The sequence below is a fragment of the Peromyscus californicus genome, unplaced genomic scaffold (genome assembly GCF_007827085.1).
Source record: "Peromyscus californicus insignis strain IS unplaced genomic scaffold, ASM782708v3 Scaffold_9__1_contigs__length_137607984, whole genome shotgun sequence".
NCBI lineage: Eukaryota > Metazoa > Chordata > Mammalia > Rodentia > Cricetidae > Peromyscus > Peromyscus californicus.
The window spans coordinates 90134803-90154443 of NW_026294617.1; positions in this window are offsets into that span (position 1 = coordinate 90134803).

Genomic DNA, 19641 nt, shown 5'->3' on the forward strand with positions numbered 1-19641 from the left:
CTTTCCTGAATGACTCTTCCTGATAATGCTGCTGCAAATCACCATCTATCAAGTGGTTCTCATCCAACCCATAGACTAGTGAAATGTCATTGAGTTTCAGACTACAGCCTAAGTCAACATCTTTTCTTTATGATATACTTAGTTATGGATATTTTTATGGCAACACAAAACAAATTAAGATATTTTTCTAGTTTTTGTTAATGTCATTTAACTCTTTTTTAGGAAAGGGATGTATGCTTTCAACAGAGATACATAAAATCATAAATACACCTATCTGCTCATTGCATAATACTTTCTTTGTAAATAAAGTATTATGTAAATTTATTTATTAAGTAAATAAAGTGAGGATAATTTTCATTGGCCAAATAGAATACTTTAAAATCTGATCACAAAGCCATGTACCATATATTTTTATTCCTGTTGCTGTGATACAAAACAAAAGAATACAAAGTCTGTAGCAGTAAGTTTCTCTGGTCCTGCCCAGCCCACTGTCTGGATGAATCTCTCCCACACATGTCCTGCAACAGCTTGGTACCAAGTAAGCATACAGGGCTTATATTATTTACAAACTGTATGGTCTAGGGCAGTCTTCTTGCTAGCTAGCTCTTATAAGTTAACCCATTTCTATTAATCTGTGTTTTGCTGCATGTTCTGTGCTTACCTGACCATATTTTATTTAGAGTCAAGAAACAGAGAGTGGTGAATACATGCTTCTTAAGGTTTAGTTTTCCACTTTATACAGGGAGTAGTGCTGCCCACAATTCAGATGAATCTTCATACATTGGTCATCATAGTTAAAAAAATCCCCCTAGGTGTGCCAAGATGCCTTTCTTCCAGGTGACTGTGGATCACACCAAATTGACAATTAACAATAACCATCACACACAGCCTTCGTATAACTATAATGCATACTGAATTGAATTTCATGTTTATTTATAAATTTACCTTTTTTTCTACTTTTTCTTGTTGAAAATAATTTTTTTCTGATGGAATATATCCTGATAATAAATTTATTACTTTATGAATGAATTTGTTTAACTTTTAATGACTTGTTATCAGACACAGGCCTGTGATACAAAATTGTAAATAATTTTGTGGTTGTTTACAGTTGTTTGTATGATGTATAAAATGACAGCTATGTTACATGCAAAGGCAGCATTTAATGTGACCATTCCATATGCCCTCTGTGTGACAAGCAGATTGTGACTATGAGATCCCTTTATGAAAATATTAATTTGACTTACAGTATTTACAAATAGAGCATCTTTACACAATAGGAAAGGAAGCTACCCTGTTTTGACCATCTGCTATGTTTTATTTTCAAATCTGGGATGTGCACACACTTTTCTTAAGAAATAAATCTCTGGGAAAATATGAAAAGATGTGGAATTACAACTGTCCTTATGCTCATTAGCATTAACATTCATTCACAAATGTACAATTGAGACTCTCTCATTCTTGCAGGTGAACAGTCTATGGAGACTGATGTATGTAAAGGTTAGGTCATGTCTGATCATCGCCTTCCACTCTGGGATACTTTGTCCTTAGTTTAGTGAAACACAATGAGGTCAAGGGCTGTGCAATTTCTAATTCGTTTTTATTGTTGTTCTCAGAGCATATCTCTATGGGTGACTGATGTTCTGCTATACTCAGTTTTCTTTGAGGCTGGAAATTTTAATTAGTCCTCTGTGTTTTTGTAGTCGTCTTCTGAAAACTCAATGCACATGCCTCTTCTCACCCATTCTGGCACAAACTTACTATGCTTTCGTATTCCTGTTCCTAATTAGTACACTTACACAACTATATAGAGTTAGACTCCTCCTAATATGAAGTTCAAATTATAAAGCACTTTTGGAGCATCTTAAACTTTTTTTTTGTAACAGCTTGCTTAGAAAATATGACTACTGTATTCCCAAGGTATCATACTCATTATTATTTTACTAAATATTCAGTCCTGTAACACTTGTATCTATATTTTCTTTTTAAGATAGTTGAAGTTACATATTAACCTAGATTCTCTCACATAAAGAAAGCACTTTATATTTATGCTTTATTCAATATTTTGTGTATGTATATGTGCATGGGCACATGTGTGGCATGTCCTATGAGTGGAGGTAAAAGACAACTCTCAGGAGTCAGTTTTGCATCTCCTCCATGTTGAACTTGGAGGAGAACTCACACCCTCAGGTCTGGAAACAAATGCCTTCCCTTGCTTAGCCACCAGACCACTACAAGAAAGAACTTTGAAAGTATTTTACAAGCAGTATTTTTACTAATAGCTCACTGTTGGAAGAAATATTATATTAAAACGTTAAAAGCCGAGTCTGGAGTACTAAGTCTGTAATAGAGAACTTTTGGTTTCTAAGAAGGTTCATGATTAAAGAGGCTAAGTGTTAAGCTGTAACCTGAAGGTTTCCTGGAAAAAAGTGATTTAGTTATTTTCCAAAGTAGTGTAGTAAAGTAAATTTATGCATGCAACCCCCCTGTCTTTCTCATAAGTGTGTGTGTGTGTGTGTGTGTGTGTGTGTGTGTGTGTGTGTGTGTAACTATAATGACTGTAGAAGAAAATACCTTGAACTGGGGTGAGGCAGATCTGGGGGAAGCTGGAGGATTAGAAGAGGAAGAGAGGTGAAGTGATGAAGAGTGCTCGTATAGAAATTCTGTAATTATAATCTCAAAACTAAACTAATAGTACCCCAAAGAATGAACAAAATGTGTTTTTAAATTTTAACTTAAAAAAATTGACTTTACACTCTTGTGTCTTTAGCTTTAAAGGAGAATAAATGTATATATGCTATGTATGCAATTAAAATAATTTCCATCTCCTTTCAGATCCTTCTCACCATCCTTACCCATTCTACTACATGCCTTCTTTCTCCATCTCTTTTGAAAACAAAGAAAGCAAGCAAGCAAATATACCAGAATAAAACAAAACAAACAAACATAAAAAAGCTTAGTAAACACAATACATACACACAAACACACATGGCACAAAATCACAAAATCTGAAAACATAATGACTGATATTTCTTTCTTGAACAGCTGTTAATAGGAGCTATCTCCTGAGTTGTTTATGGGGGGCTAATAACCAGTTTTCCTCTCAATCCTGGGGCCCCATCTGGCTTAGACCTATGTAAGTCCTGTGTGCACTGCCATGATCTCTTTGAGTTCATATGTGCATCAGTCCTGGTGTGCCTAGAAGATATTGTTTCCTTGGTGTCATTACTGTCTTTCCTCCTCCTTTTCAAAATTAAAAACAAAACAAAACCAACAACAGTCAGTAAAAGAAATTGGTTGGAAAAGAAGAAAAGAAATATAGTATATATTCAGTCAACTTCTGTATGAAAACTTTATGCAAACCACATGCTGTTCTACAAGTAACCCACTCCTTTTCAGAATTAAGAAAGGAATCCTCAATAAAATATAACACATTGAATCAACCTAAAATGTGGGAATAAGTGAAAAAATCAGTCAAGAGTGGGCTTTTGTGTCTGCATTAGCTTACATTGTGAGAAATCAGCCATTGGAAACAGTGAGACTCTGATGCAAAGACATAGAGGTGTACACTGGCCCCTCTTCACACACTAACATACAGACCTTTATTTGAATCTGGAGTGGGATAGCCAGGCAACATTTTCCCGTTAGATAATACTTTTCAGAATATCTCTAAGTATTTTCCATAGAAACTTCACGTGAAGATTCTAGACATGAGTACAGCTGTATTATAGCTCCAGATGTAGAAATGTAGACTGAACAGAAGATCTGACTAACATGATGCCCTGCCAGATTTTGGGATCAAAATGTGAGAAAAGTAACATTTCATATTCCTTCATTCCTGTTATGATACCAAGGTATTCCTCTTCTTGCTTTATCTTTTTGGCTAGATATTATTCAGAATTCTATACACAGACAGCCAAGAGGATAGTCTATATAAATAATCCTGTCCCCTTATCTCCATGGGAACCTTCTACAGTCACCATTAGGGAAACCAATATATGGAGACTTCAGTAACATTTATAAAAGCATGTACTACATACTAGAACCTATGCATATAAACTTTACAGTATAAAACATTTCTGTATTACTTATATCTAGCAAAATGTGAACGCTGTATAAATTATTATTGTCCTGTATTGTTTAGAGAACAGCATAAAGAGGAATTCTGTGTATGTCCAGTACAAGCTAGTTATTTAATAATATCTATCTGCTCTTGGTTGTGGCTCAGAATCTGTTAAAGCAGATTATTGCCTTTTATTTGTGTAGGGTGAGAGAGGAGAGGGCAGAGAGAGTTAAGTCAATTCATATCCACCTATTGATTGGCTCATGTGTTATGTAAATTAGTAAGGCATCAATCTACAAGACAGTCTGTCAGACCAGAGACATCTGGCCAGGAAGTGATATTATCAGGTTGAGGCATAATTCCTCAGGGAAATTTCAGCTTTGTAATTATAAACTTTCAACTGATTGGATGAAGCCAGGATAGTAGAAAGTAATCTACTTAAAGTCAATTGATTATAGCTGTTATCCACATCAAGAAAATGCCTTTACAGCAACACCAAGATTAAGGCATAATCAAATGACTGAGTACTATAACCTACCTAAGTTGACACATTAAACTCCTGTTACAATTTTTCCATTAACAGCGTGATACCCATAAGTAACAAGTTGATATATGAGTTGTTTTTTTTACAGTACTGCTGATTGAACCAAGAGTCTCCTGAACACTCAACAAACACTCTATTACTGAGTTACACATAAAGCTCTCTATCTACACTTTATTTCAAGTCAAAGTCTCACTAGGTTGCTCAGGTTGCTTTTTAACTCACTCAATAGCACAAACAATACATTAAATTAACGATCCTCCTGTCTTTGTCTCCCAAGGAGATTAGATAACAAATTCAAACTTCCACCTGACATATAACCTTCCTATATACAACTGAATATTTTCTATCTCATATCTCTGAAAAGATGAAGCATTTATGAAAATAATATTTCTCCTCAATATTTCAGGAATTAAAATAATACAACATAAAGTCCAGTATTATAGCACTTCACATTTTGGCATATTAGGAAATGGAATAAGCATTTAATTTATATAATGAATATATCATCTCTTCCTATAGAAAAAGAAAGAGTATCTCATAGCAATCACAGAGTTATCTGGCAACCTGAAAGGATTTCTCACTTGTAATTACAGTCTATTTTCAATATTAACTTTATCTTCAGCCATAACCCCAGCTGCTTTGTTAGCTTTCCACTAGAATAAAGAAATGCCTGGGATCACTTGTCGAGTGTCCTTTCCAAGTGACTCGGTGTTCTAAACCTCTTCCAGGCAGCTCAACTGGTCTCTGCTTTTTTTCAGAAAGCTAGCTGGTCTAGTACCAATGTCTTCTTTGCATCTTGACTTGTCTGAGAATTATCTTTGCAACATGAATCAGCTGCTATGAGTGACTCCCAGCAGTCTTTATTGTTTACTTTTAGAAAGGAAGGACCTAGTGAATCCAGTCAGTTTCAAGTAATTCTCAAGCATATTTTGATTTCTTTCCCTTCTGGCATAAGCAGTTTCCCTACAGGATGGAATGTTTCAGTTTTGGGGAAAACTTTTATACACCACTAATGTATCAGTGTATTTGTATACTAAGGTAAATATAAGGTTATGTCTAATTTTAATCCTTTAGTGCATGATATTTCTATCCATAACCTTCTTTGAAATTTCTTACTCAAATAGGAACCATAGTTTCTAATATCTTAAATTCATGTTTTTGCCAGTCAGTTCTAGCACAAATGCATACAGATTTCAGAATTATTAGCCTGGAAATCTGTGGGAGATAATGACATATATTCTTGTACTATTTGGTCATCTTAAGTCTTACAGTTTTTCATTCTCAACATCTATGTCATTTTCCTCTATGATGTATGCAAATTTCATAATTTCTTACTTTATATAGCATTTTATTCTTTTTTATCATTCTGTATTCCATCCTGGGCATTATGGACTTTTGAAAATACATTTTTCTATTTGTAGATATTAGGATTTCTTCTTTATGTTGTAAGATGATTCTATTGAAGTCTCCAAATAATAGGTAAGACTTAGTCCCAACTGGTCATCTATTGTTACCAAATGAAGCTTCCAGTACCAGGACTGGCTCACATCCAATTGAACCATTGACCAACGGGTCCTATGGAAATCCCCAAACCACCTAGGCCAAGACAATAGGTTGCTTTCCACAAACTGATAGCAAAGCACCATTGTAGAAGACAATACACACCCAACTACATTGAACATGGTTAGGTTAAGCTAGTGCCTACATAGAACTTACCAAAGGAGAAATATATACATTAACCCAACAACAAACTATTTGAAATACAATATTGTCAAACCTACAAAATATGCTAAAGCAATGTTGGCACAAGATGTGTGGGAGTAACTAACCAATGTCTGATTTGACGAGGCACATTCCATGAGATTAAACCCATACTCTACACTGCTTAGGTTGGGTGTCCAAGAAACAAAGACTAGACAGCACAGAAACCTAAGGTAAGACCAAATTCTACTGGTCTTAAAAAAAAAAGCTGTGATAAAATGATTCCTACTAATATTCTGTTATCCCCAAGGATTATCACTTAACTCAACAATAAAGCTTTCTTTTTTTAACACAAACCTTAAAAAGTCTTATTAATAAAAAAAAAAAACCAGAGCCAGATATTGGGGTCAAAGCTGAAAGATCAGAGGGATAGAACAAGCCACAGTCACCAGCTATTAACTCATCAACTCCACCAACCCTCTGACTGAAATTCTCAGCCTCCTCACTACTGAGGGTCTCAGTTGAACTGCTGCTTAGTTCCTGTCTCCTCATGCTTTATACACCGTTCTCCACCCAGCCATGTAACTTCCTGTGTGCTTTCCAAGAAAAGGCATGAGATCTCAAGTCCTGCGATTAAAGGCATTTGCCACCACTGCCTGACTCTGTTCCCAGTGTGGCCTTGAACTCACAGAGAACCAGACAGATTTCTGCCGCCCAAGTGATAGGATTAAATGCATGTGCTACCACTGCCTGACCTCTATGTTTAATGCAGTGGCTGGCTTTTTCTTCTGATCCCCAGGCAAGCTTTACTGTTAGAGAACAAATAAAATATCACCACATTTTCTCATGCAGCAGATGGAAATATATGGTGAACCACAACCAGACATTATACAGAAAGAGAGACCTTGGAACACACATCTCTAAATGAGATGTTTCCATAAAATCTCTCCCCTCAGAATACTTGGAACACTGAGGAAGACAGGCAGAAAGAGTGTAAGAACCAAGGGTTGGAGGAAACCAGGAGAACGAGGTCATTAAAACAACTGAGCAAATGTATTAACTCACAGAGACTGAGGCAGCAAGTACAGGTCTGCACCCGTTCCTTTACATTTATATCATGGCTTTCAGTTTAATGTTTTTATGGGACACCTGAGTATATGAAGGGGTGGGTCTTGGATTTTTATGTCTTCCCTTCGGCTCCTTTTGTTGCTTTGCCCTGTCCAACTTCAATACGATGGTTTTTATTTTATCATATTATATTTAATTTCATTATGCTTTGTTTTTATCTTTTAGAACCCTGTTCCTTTCTAATAAGAGAAAGAAATAGAGTGGATTCTGATGGGAGGGGGACTGGAGAGGAAGTGAGAGGAGTCATGGAAGGGGAAACTGTGATCAGCATATATTGTAGAATAAAGGTGGGGGGGGAGAGTAATACATGTTTGTATGCTTAAAGAATTAATATTGCTTTGAAATATGGAATGGATAAATAATTTATGATTTCAAATAGAAAGATAAAAGATTTTTAAAATGTGTTTGTATGTATTATTCTCTGGTATGTGTGTGGGTGCCAGTGGAGGCAAGAAAGTGCATTGAATCCCCTGGAGGTAGAATTACAGGACAGTGTGAGCTGCCCACTATGGGGACTGGGAACCAAGCCCAAGTTGTCCTTTGGTAGAGCAACACTGAGCTATTGCTCCAGCGGCTGGAAGTATTTATAGAATCCAGATATTGATCTTCATCCTTTGTCATTTAAATGACAGTTCAATATCTTTGGATTTTTCTTTTATATTCTGTTTACATGATAAATGTTTAATTTGCATTAGTATTTTTAAATCTGAATTCTACATTAATGGCTTCTTTTATTACATGTGTTGCTTTAAATTAAAGAACATATATCAGAGATAAATATTTAACTATTTTCTCAAATTCTCCCATACTGGCTTACCATGAGGTATTTTTTTATGTATTTACATTATTCTTTTTAGTGTAATAGGAACTCTGTAATCCAAACTGTGTTTCCATTTATATTAAAAATATGAGAAATTGGAAATATATAGCTGAGACTTCATTTTATAAACTGAGAATATGGTGCTTCCATTCAAATTTCTTACACTTTTCATATAAATGTTTTTCAGAGTCCATTCTGCTAGCATTAATGAAATAACTGAATAAAAACTTAAATTTAAAGAGGCTCAGTTGGTTGGACAAAACTTCAGAAACATTTCTGGTTTCAAAATATTTCCAAATAGTGTATTTTACACGAGGTAAACATATTCCACTTATCCTTATTATAAATGTTCGTTTAGTAAAATTACTGTAAAGAAATAATTCTAATATGTACAGTTATAGTAAATAAAGAGCATTTCAAAATAATACTTTGACATAAAATAGAATGCAGTATTTTCACACTTATCATATTTAGAAGTCACAACAGAATTTCATGTGTAAGGATTACACTACCTTTAAAGTCTCAGTCATAACTGTGTGTCCCTGAGCAGAACCTTTAAACACCCACTTTTTGTTCCACAACCACACACTTTACAGATCTGTGCTGTGTGTATGATTAAGGTACATGAGTATGAGAGGTGAGAGACTTCCAGTAAATATAATTACTGTGCTTGACAAGCCTTGACGAGATCAACAGAGTCACAGGGCTGTAACCTCGAGTAATAATTCTGACATCACAAAGTCTCCTTTGAGACAGTGAGAGAGTTAGTGAATGCTTCTACCCAGAAATTACAGAAAATAATTGAAGGCTACACTGAACTCTTGACTGGAGTGATAACAGCCCTTGCCTGTGATTTTTGTTATGCTTCAATCACTTACATTTCAATTATACTCTCTGTCTAATACCAAGTCTCGTCATCCCGTTAAACACACTCAATAGCTGTCCTTTTCTTATTAACAATGTTTTAGGGAAAAAAAGCAAATGGCTCTCTCCCAGGCCAGAGTAGCTAAGAGGACTTATAGTGGATTTAAGTGATGCTTATATTTATGAGAGTTTCAAATCATCCACTCGTGTACTTGCTGAGTAGCTATCACTGTCCATGTCAATATCATTTGGAAAAATTTTTCAAGTGAAAAGGTTAGATGTGTTTGGAGTTGGCACATTTGTGCCCAAAGTGTGTTATTCTGCAGAGCAGATTTAAATAACCCTAGAGATATTAAAGGATGATCTAAAAATACCAAGAAACCAAGCTCAAAATCCTCATTACCACTTTTACTGATTTCTTGATATAGACTTTTCATTACATTAATTTTTCAAGTGTAAGATGATGCATGATTATTATAGCTGTGATACACGAGTCTCATATCATACACTTATAAGCACATTTTCTGCATATTACCTGTTAAAAATAGCTATATAGAAGGCTGAATCTGTAATGCCTTGGAGAATTTTAGCACAAAGGAACTGGTATAGACTGAATGGACCATCACCGATGATGCTAAGGATATTGGGGTATGCCTATTACACTATCATATAAATATTACAAATTATAAAGCTTAGAAATCATTCTCCTAAACAATCAGCATTAATATCATATCTCATAAATTTAATTAATTATTTGGGTTTTGAAAATACCATTTCATGTTTTAATCCATTTTATTACATATCAAGAGTAACTGAAGTTCCTACTTCAAAAATCAATTATTGTGGAATTATTCATGCTTGTTGAATATGAAAGCTTAGAAACTTGTAATAAGCTACCTTATAGTATGCTTAATTCAAAGTCATAGGTGATAAATAAACAAGTACAGCAACTTCCTAGCACCTTTATCAGTTATGAAAATGAATACATAGAAAGCAATTTCATTAATTTAATGTTATAGGAATGTTTTATTTGTTCATTAAAACTCATTTTACCCTGAAATTTCCCCACAGAAATTTTATAAATATCTTAATACTATACAATTGATAATCTATAATTATATATGTATATAAATTATACATTATATAATTACATATATTAATACAATTGAAATAATATAATTATTGCTAAATATTAATTTTAATATTTCCAATTTTCTGTGTCAGTAGCATGGAAACTTGTTACAAAATATTTAGTTTGTTTGCTTGTTTGTTTATTAAACTTTTGTGTCTGTAAATTATTTGCCTGCATGTGTGTCTGTGTACCAGTGGGTGTCTTATGCCCCCAGAGGTCAGAAGAAGCATCAGATCCTGTGATACAGTTAGAGACCTGTATTGTGATAGGAATTAAACTCAAGTCCTCTGCAGAGTAGTCAGTGCACTGAGCTGCTCTGGAATTTCTTCGACCCCAGCACAGTTTAATTCAATTGAGTAACAAGTCCATAATTGCTGTGGGATGGTCTGTATGTCAAATGTGTTGCTGATTGGTCAATGAATAAATCACTGATTGGCAGTGGCCAGGCAGGAAGTATAGGCAGGACTAACAGAGAGGAGAATTGAGAGAACAGGAAGCTGGGGGAGAGAGACACTGCCAGTCGCCATGATGAGAAACAGCATGTGAAAATGCCGGTAAGCCACGAGCCATGTGGCAAGGTATAGATTAATGGAAATGGATTAATTTAAGCTGTAAGAACAGTTAGCAAGAAGCCTGCCACGGCCATACAGTTTGTAAGCAATATAAGTCTCTGTGTTTACTTGGTCGGGTCTGAGCGGCTGTGGGACTGGCAGGTGAGAGAGATTTGTCCTGACTGTGGGCCAGGCAGGAAAACTCTAGCTACAAATGGCGTCCAATGTGGTGGCAAGAGTTTCCACCTAAAACCTGAGAAAAAAGATTCTAAAACGGAGCTAAAAACAGCTTCCTAATTGTCTCTCTCAAATGAGCGGCAGCTGCCGGTTTGAGCTACTGGCGGGTTCCTAGCGTGCGCGCTCGACCTGCAGTATGGCGGGAATGAGGCCTCTGAAAATGGCATATTAAGCTGTGTGGTGGATTTAGCCTTTGCTAGTACAAAACAAAAAAAAAAAAAAAAAGAGGTTTCTGGGCTACATGCTGCTTTGATAGAAGCATAGACCCACTATTTCTGAGAGTTGATGGCTCCCAGAGCTGGCGGAAAACGTATCACCGCCATGTTGGGAAGCTGAAGTGGGCGGAGCCAGCAGCTCCAGTGCCGTTTCAGGCTTAGAAGGCTGCAGTTCAAAGCAATAGGCTCAAGCTAATATAAAAAAATAAGCCATGTAAAGATGGCTACCACACAGAGAATCTGGATTATGTTCTCTTTGATATTCGTAACTAAAGAAAAACATTTGATTACAAAAGCTGTTGAGTTATGCCAAAATGTATATTTTAAAGGTACCTTGACTTCAAAATTTGGATGTAAGGATATGTTGCTTTGGAAAGGAGGCTCTGCTTTTGTTTCCACAGAAAGCCAGAGGCTATGGATTTGTTCCAGATTAAGACACATCAGGTTTGACCAGCCAAGACTACCTGAAAGGTCTTTGATGACACCATGGCCCAGATGATCCAACATCCAGAACCGTTTCAAGGCAACTGGCTCAGACGATACACCCTCATGGACTACTCCATAACCCTAAAATATTCTTTGTGTCCCCATAAGATACAGCGCCCCCCTCCAGCAGGAAGTAGTAAGAGAAGCTACGCCCAAATTCCCAAATTATATGTAATTTTACTTTGTTAAGGTTAAAACCTTCCTTTTTAAGAAAAGAAAAGGGGAAGTGCTGTGGGATGGTCTGTATGTCAAATGTGTTGCTGATTGGTCAATGAATAAATCACTGATTGGCAGTGGCCAGGCAGGAAGTATAGGTGGGACTAACAGAGAGGAGAATTGAGAGAACAGGAAGCTGGGGGAGAGAGACACTGCCAGTCGCCATGATGAGAAACAGCATGTGAAAATGCCGGTAAGCCACGAGCCATGTGGCAAGGTATAGATTAATGGAAATGGATTAATTTAAGCTGTAAGAACAGTTAGCAAGAAGCCTGCCACGGCCATGCAGTTTGTAAGCAATATAAGTCTCTGTGTTTACTTGGTCGGGTCTGAGCGGCTGTGGGACTGGCAGGTGAGAGAGATTTGTCCTGACTGTGGGCCAGGCAGGAAAACTCTAGCTACACATAATTATTTAAAATTTGATTAAAATATTGTCAGGGACAAGGACAGAACCTCTAGCTAATGGAAAAATACAGACCTTTAGAAGAGCTTAATGGAAAAATACAGAACCCTGATAAGATAGGGAACTAGAATATCTTGCAGTCAGGTTGCCTAGTGACAGGGCATTGAGTTAGAGGCCTTGGTCTTTTCACCCTGTCAATATCCTGCACAAACATCCTGCAGATGCATTAGCTTGCTTCACGTAGATAACTGCTTCCTGCTACCCCCACCCTGCAAGAGCTATATAAACCCTCTTGGAGAAAAATAAAGTTGCACCTTGATCAGAATACTGTCTTGGTGTCTTCCTTTGTGTCTCCTGTCCTTCTCATTCAGTCCTTAGGGTGGTCGAGTTTCTGTTGAAGCCCTGCTGGCTGGGGCAAAATATATGTCATCCAATTATGTTTAGACTCTGTTATATATATAAATAATGTATACTGAAGTGGGCAGCAGCGGCACATACCTTTAATTCCAGCACTTGGAATGCAGAAACAGGCAGATCTCTGTGAGTTTAAAACCAGCCTAGTCTACAGAGTAAGTTCTAGGACAGGCTGGGCTACACAGAAAAATCCTGTCTTGAAGAAGTATAAATAAAATAAAGAAGAAAGAAAGAAAGAATATGTATGTAATATTTAATATATAAATTTATCTTATGTAATTGATCTAAGAAAGTTGTGCTTTATGTTTTTAACTCTTAAGTGCTTTTTAGAAAATTATTCCTACACTTCTTTCTATTTCTGTCCCCTCTCTCTTTCTCTTTCTTTCTCTCTTTTTGTTGGTGTCCTAGTGTAGGATATGGTTACAGAGGTTAGAAAAGGACAGCAGATCCCCTGTGGTTAAAATTACAGGATAATTGTAAGCTGTTCAACGTGGTGCTGAGAACCAAAGTAGGGACCTCTGGAAGAGCAGCAAATGATCCTGACCACTGAGTCATCTGTCTAACCCCAAGTCTCTAATTGCAATTAGGAATAGTATCAATTAATTCATATCAATTTTTAATGTACTTTAATTATTTTAACTTCTATATAATATAAAGCACAAGATAATTACCAGTATTTCTAGATGTACAAGTTCAATGCTGCCTAGGATATTTACATTAAAGATTGTCTTCATTTAATATCATGATCTTTCTTATATTTAATCTTGATTGGCAATTAGGAGACAAACCTCTGGGTGAGGTATGAGGTTACTTCTAGAGGTTTATCCAAAATTGAAGACCTCGTGTGTGTGTATGTGTGTGTGTGTGTGTGTGTGTGTGCAGTCATGCATATGTAAACCAGAAAACAATGATGTACCTAAAGCTATGATTTTAAAAGTTATCAATGATTTTAAAAGGGCTAAGCCATGTAGGTGAGTTAAGTAAGCCAGACTACACATAATATGTAAACTAAAATTTCAAAAAGATATAGACTTTTAAAATAAAACACAGAAATTCTGATTTTGTGTGTTAGTGCTGATGCATTATTACATTTAAATACAATAAATAAAGCACGTGATAATTATGGTGATGCTATTCAAAGAGGTCTGAGAACCCAGAAACAAACTGAAGAACTATTGTACAGCAGATTGCAGCAAGACTCATACTAAAGTAGGAAGAGAAATATTCAGAGAACCAATTGTTAAAGTTTTACACATCTGCTGGGTGGTAGTGGAGCATGCCTTTAATCGGGAGGCAGCGCCAGGCAGATCTCTGTGAATACAAGGCCAGCCTGATCTACAGAGTGAGATCCAGGACAGGCACCAAAACTACACAGAGAAACACTGTCTCGAAAAAACAACAACAACAAAATAAAAGGTTTTACAAATCTACGGAAAGGTACATACTTTTCTGAACTGAAAGAATGTTAAACCCCAAATAGATATAAGCAGAAAATGAATTCTACATATCAAAGCAAAAAAAAAATTACGGAAACCACTGAAAATCCCATCAGAACAATGAAAGATTTCTTGGTAAAAACTCTAGAGAGCAGGAAGCATGGAATGTATTTCAAGGCTTTATAGAATTATTTTATTTTATTGCTGCTTTATTCACTAAAACAAGGAATTGGAATCAATATAGTTGTTCATCAACAGATGATGAAAATTTGGTGTTATTTAAAATGGAATTCTCTTCAGTTCTAAAGAATAATGTAATCACAACATTTTCTGTAAAAATGGATAGACAGAATATATAATGTGAGGCAAGGTCACACAATCTCAGATAGAAAATAATAGTATCATCTCTTCATATACGGAGCTTTGCCAATAATATAAGTAAGCAACTGTATGACTGGTAGAGTAAAATATAGAAAAGAGAAGAATTGTCAAGTGTTAGGTAGTATGGAATGACTGAATGCTGGCAATGCACACAAGGTATGAAGAGGGATCTAAATCTATTTTTTTTTCTATCTCTAAATTTGTCATAGATTTTTGGGGGGTTGGTGGTACATAAGTTCCCAAAAATATATATTAGAACAAAAGTACAAAATCCAATGTGAAGTTCCAGAACTTCAAAATGGTTTTTCATATAGACATTCATTGAGATATGCAGACAGATTTGGGGTATGATTAATTTTGGTGTGTGATGTCTTTTTCATTTGAAAGATTTTGAACATAAAATTCACAGCAACTTTTAATCAAGCTTTACTGTATCCAGAAACTTTATTTTTCAAAATCACAGATAAAATGAAGACATTGAAATATTCAAATAAATGAAAGCAAATTTCCAATATAAAGCCAGAACCTCAAAATACAGTCACAGATATCCTCTACTCTGATGTGGAAGGGAGACATAATAGAATCTTAAGTGTTTGAAATAATAATTGATGCCATTGGTAAAAGGGATAAGTGAAAATTAAATAGAAAACAAGAAATCAGTATTAGCTCACTCTCAACAGCCTTCTAAGGTGAGCAAATGAGGCATCAAAGAGTACTCAATCCAAGAAAAAAGAATAAATTAACAAGAGTAAATACACACCTTTGAATAATAACCTTAGATGAAATATTTCTAATTAAAACATTCACGGCAGCTGATGTAGTTCAAAAGCAAGATGCACCCATTGACTGTGTGTAAGAAAAGGAACTGGCAAAAATAAACACTACAACTGGTAAGAGGAAAAATCACATTCTTAACATAAGAGCTATAAAAGAAACAAGTAGTAAATACGCTACAGGGAAACAGACATCAAAGGAAAATAAGAAGGGATAATGCAAGCATCAATGTATGTAATAAATGATAAAAATGTATAATAATTATACATATATGCACTGAGTATTGATTCATGTGAAATTTTAAATTTAAGAAACTTTATTACAATTATATTAACTATATTCTTCTTGAATTTGCAGTAATTATACTCTATGAGCAATTTCATTTATATTCCAAGTCTTTAGGCAATTCTATTATCTTTTCATTTTAATTGGATATTTTCCCCAGTAGGATTTATATGTATAACCTTATGTGGAAAGGCTTGCACTAAAGCTTAGGACCAAACTTTTAATTTTTATTTAGAAATCTACTCAAATAATACTGGAAGTAAAGAAACAGATAAGTGAGGACATAATTATAGTGGGGTCCTTCAGCAGTTCACGTATTGTGAGACAGCATTAATATACATCTATAACATATATTCTGGACAAACATCACAGAAAACACATTTTTTTCTACAACTCATTGGGCTGATTACAAATTACACTATTCTTTAAGTCATAAATCAAATCATAAAGAATATAGAAGATGAAAAATTTGTCTTACCAGATTTTAATAATTGAACAAAAGTAGAAACCAATATCAAGAAAACCTATAGAAAGATACAAACACATAGAAACTGAATAATTCATTTTTTGAATGAGAAATAAAGCAATCAAAATTATGTTTCCATCTTAACAGATGGAGAAAAATTCTTAAAAATTACCATTCTTACATGACAAACTTCCGAAGAAAATGGTAACATCAGAGTCATTCAATAACATATCTTAACATATGCCAAAGCTAAACCCAACATTGCTAAATCAGAAAAAAAGACAGTATTTTCTCTAAACTAAAGGATTAGCTGGAGATATTCACTCATCAGTCTTGCTCCATAAATTACTTAAATCTTAGTAATGAAGAGAAAAAATAAAAATTACATAATACAGAAAGAAGGGAATTTTTTCTTGACGTGGTATGACTTGAACAACCCAAAATACACTAGAAGAAAATTGTTAGACTCCCTCAACATTTTTAGCAGTGTAGCAGAAGATGAAACCCATATTAAAGTTCAATAAGCTATGGCAATGAGATTACTGGGTATCACTTGTAGAACATGATACCTTGAAATGGATCTCTGAAAACCACATGATAGGAGAGCACTGACCATTAGAATTCTCCTCTTTCCTCCCACAGACACAAAATAACACCCTGTCCTCCACATTCTCCCACAACACAAATAAATGAGTGAACTGAATAAATGAATGGATTTAATGTTGTTAAAATAGAGTATAGGTGCTCGATCTATAATGAACACAAGGATAAATAAATGAAAAAATCACAATTACAATAACTTTAAAGAAATAGTAATAAACCCAACTAAGGCAAAAGTCCTCTACAATGAAAAAAGTTGTAAAACAGAATAAAGTATCATTTCAACTTTCCCAAAACCTGGACAACAAATTCTATTGAGTATTATAAGTCAGAAGGTCACTATAACTATTTCTGTTTTGACTTCTGTATTCTTGTTTACAGAAAGTAGGTTCTCATTAGCTGTAGTAGTTTTAGTCTATAAAGTTGATATAGATCTTCAATTAGCTGATAATTCTTATTCAGTGGATGGCAAATACACAGACATGCACATGTGTGAACGTATTTATATACACATAATTTATACCTACAAGGGAGGCATATACATATTTAAAAACATATTTATTTTGTGTGACAATTTAGTATCTTCTGAAAAACTCATGGTGAATTTTCATTTATTTATTTCAAAAACACAAAACCAAAGCTCAGAGACATTAAGCATCTTGACGGAAGATATTACTTCAGTGATGTACATTGCTAGGGTTCCAGGCCAGTTCTCTTAGCCCAGTTGCTAAATCTATCATTGTTTCACATTGGGTCTTCCTGAAACAATTCTCTTTCCATGTCTATATTAATGATGGAACAGAGAGAAAAACAAAAACATCATCTTAGATCTCTCTCAGCTGGATACGCATTGGTCAGGTAATTCAAAATTTTTATGCCTTGCAGCTGTCCCCAGAAGTGTCATAAATGTTGGCCTTAGGGTTATAAATAAATTTTAAGAGCAAGGTACCTGCTCCATAACAGAGGAAATATGAGGACTTGCTCACATACACAGAAATCAACATATATCTTGATCTTGATTTTTTTAACTTCATCTAAATTTAGATTTCAAAAAATTGAAATGCCAGGCCCTGTTCATATTCTGCCTGCCTGCATGTGAATCAGGATGTAGCTCCCAACTTCTTCTCTAGCACCATGCCAGCCATGTGTTCAGCCATGATGCTAATGGATTAAGCCTCTGAAACCGTAAGCAAGCTCCCAATTAAATGCTTTACTTCAGAAGATTTGCTTTGCTCATGAGGGTGTCCTTTACAGTAATGAAATACTCAGACACTGTTGTGGACTGAGCTTAACTTGGTGCTTCCATATGACCTCTGCAGAATGATGGCTGGACCATACATATCACAGTCGTAGCTATCTCACAGAGTGGCAAAGAGTTAAAACCATATCACCTTTCAATAATGAATCCATGAAGGCGGTAACATAATGTTCAGGGTTCCAGCTCAACATTCACTATGATCGGTAACATGAGAAATATGTTGACTAAGACATAGTACAGTGGACATTTTAAGAGAATAGAATGTACTCTACATTAAACTATTCTTATGAATTTGTTGGCTAATTTGGCAGACGGGGCAATAATGATTGAGCAAAACCTCTATTCTGCATTTGAGAAACTATGAGGGACATGGTAATGACAATCACAGTGATCCATAACAATGATAAAATTGATATTCACAGAATATAGAAACAATTGTGTGCAAACCAAATATAATCTAATTCAAATCCCAGAATAAGAGTTGGCCTTTGAGAGAACCATTTTTTTTTTCATCTTCCACTATAACATGTGAAACAGAGAATGTAGCTATAATTGAAGACAATGGTTACTTAGCCAATATTAGTATTTGTTTTTTACATGCTGGAACATGTTTTAGTTGATACACAGACATTAATCAAGTTCTAAGTATACTTTGCAACGTGTGTATTATTCTTTTTCCTGACAGAGAAAACAAAAAAGCAGACAGAAAAATGAATTTGAGTACCACACAGTTGTTGACTTCAGCAGCTTCATATTTTATTTTATTAGCACTGAGCACCAATGAGTCAGATGGTCATAAAAAAGGAGAGATTCAACATTGTTTTAAATTGTTTTTAAATAATATTTGTTTTTATGAGGAGAGAGTATTGGATTTAACCAAATTGAGGACTGTGTTAATTTTATATAATTAATCAGTGTTTTCCCAGAAATATTAATAGGGCTTGTGAGAGATGCTTAATAATAGAATATAATATCTATAAGTTAAGAAGAAAACTTTGAAGGTGAATTTGAATAACAGTGAGAGAATTGATCTAATTTTAGTAATTTATGGTGGGTCCATTTTGGTACCCTTTTTTCTGCCTAAAAGTGCACAAAACTTAATTTAAATAATTACTAAAGAATACTTTCTATGAACTCTGATTTCAAATACATTTAAAAATATCTCCATTGTTTTAGCATTAAATCATGGTGAGGTTGAACTTAAATTAGTGCGTTCATGTACCTCCAAAGGCCATAGAGTTGTTTGAGTAAGCTTTTATTACAGAATTTATTATTAAAAAGAATTTGTGTTAAGGACAGATTTGAAGGTAAATGTGAAGGAGATGCATAGAGTGACTAGTAAAGTTCAACTCATAACTGGCTAACGCTTCAAATTTGAGTTTTTTGATTGGTCCTAGTTTTAAATTTTCTGTAAATGCAGTGGAATTGGTGCAGTATGCATCGCTAATACCTAATTTTTTATCAAATTCACACACTAAATTGAAGAGACCTTGAGAAAATAAAATATAGAGTCTTTAAAATATTTGTCTGCTTAAATACTCACATCGTGGCTACAATTACAAAGGCAGCACCAATGCCTTTGTAGTATAGCTCAGGAAAGGCATCAGCTGGAGGTTAAATTCGCTAGTAAAGGTCACGTGGATGTTGTGACACTGAGATTAAAATTTAGT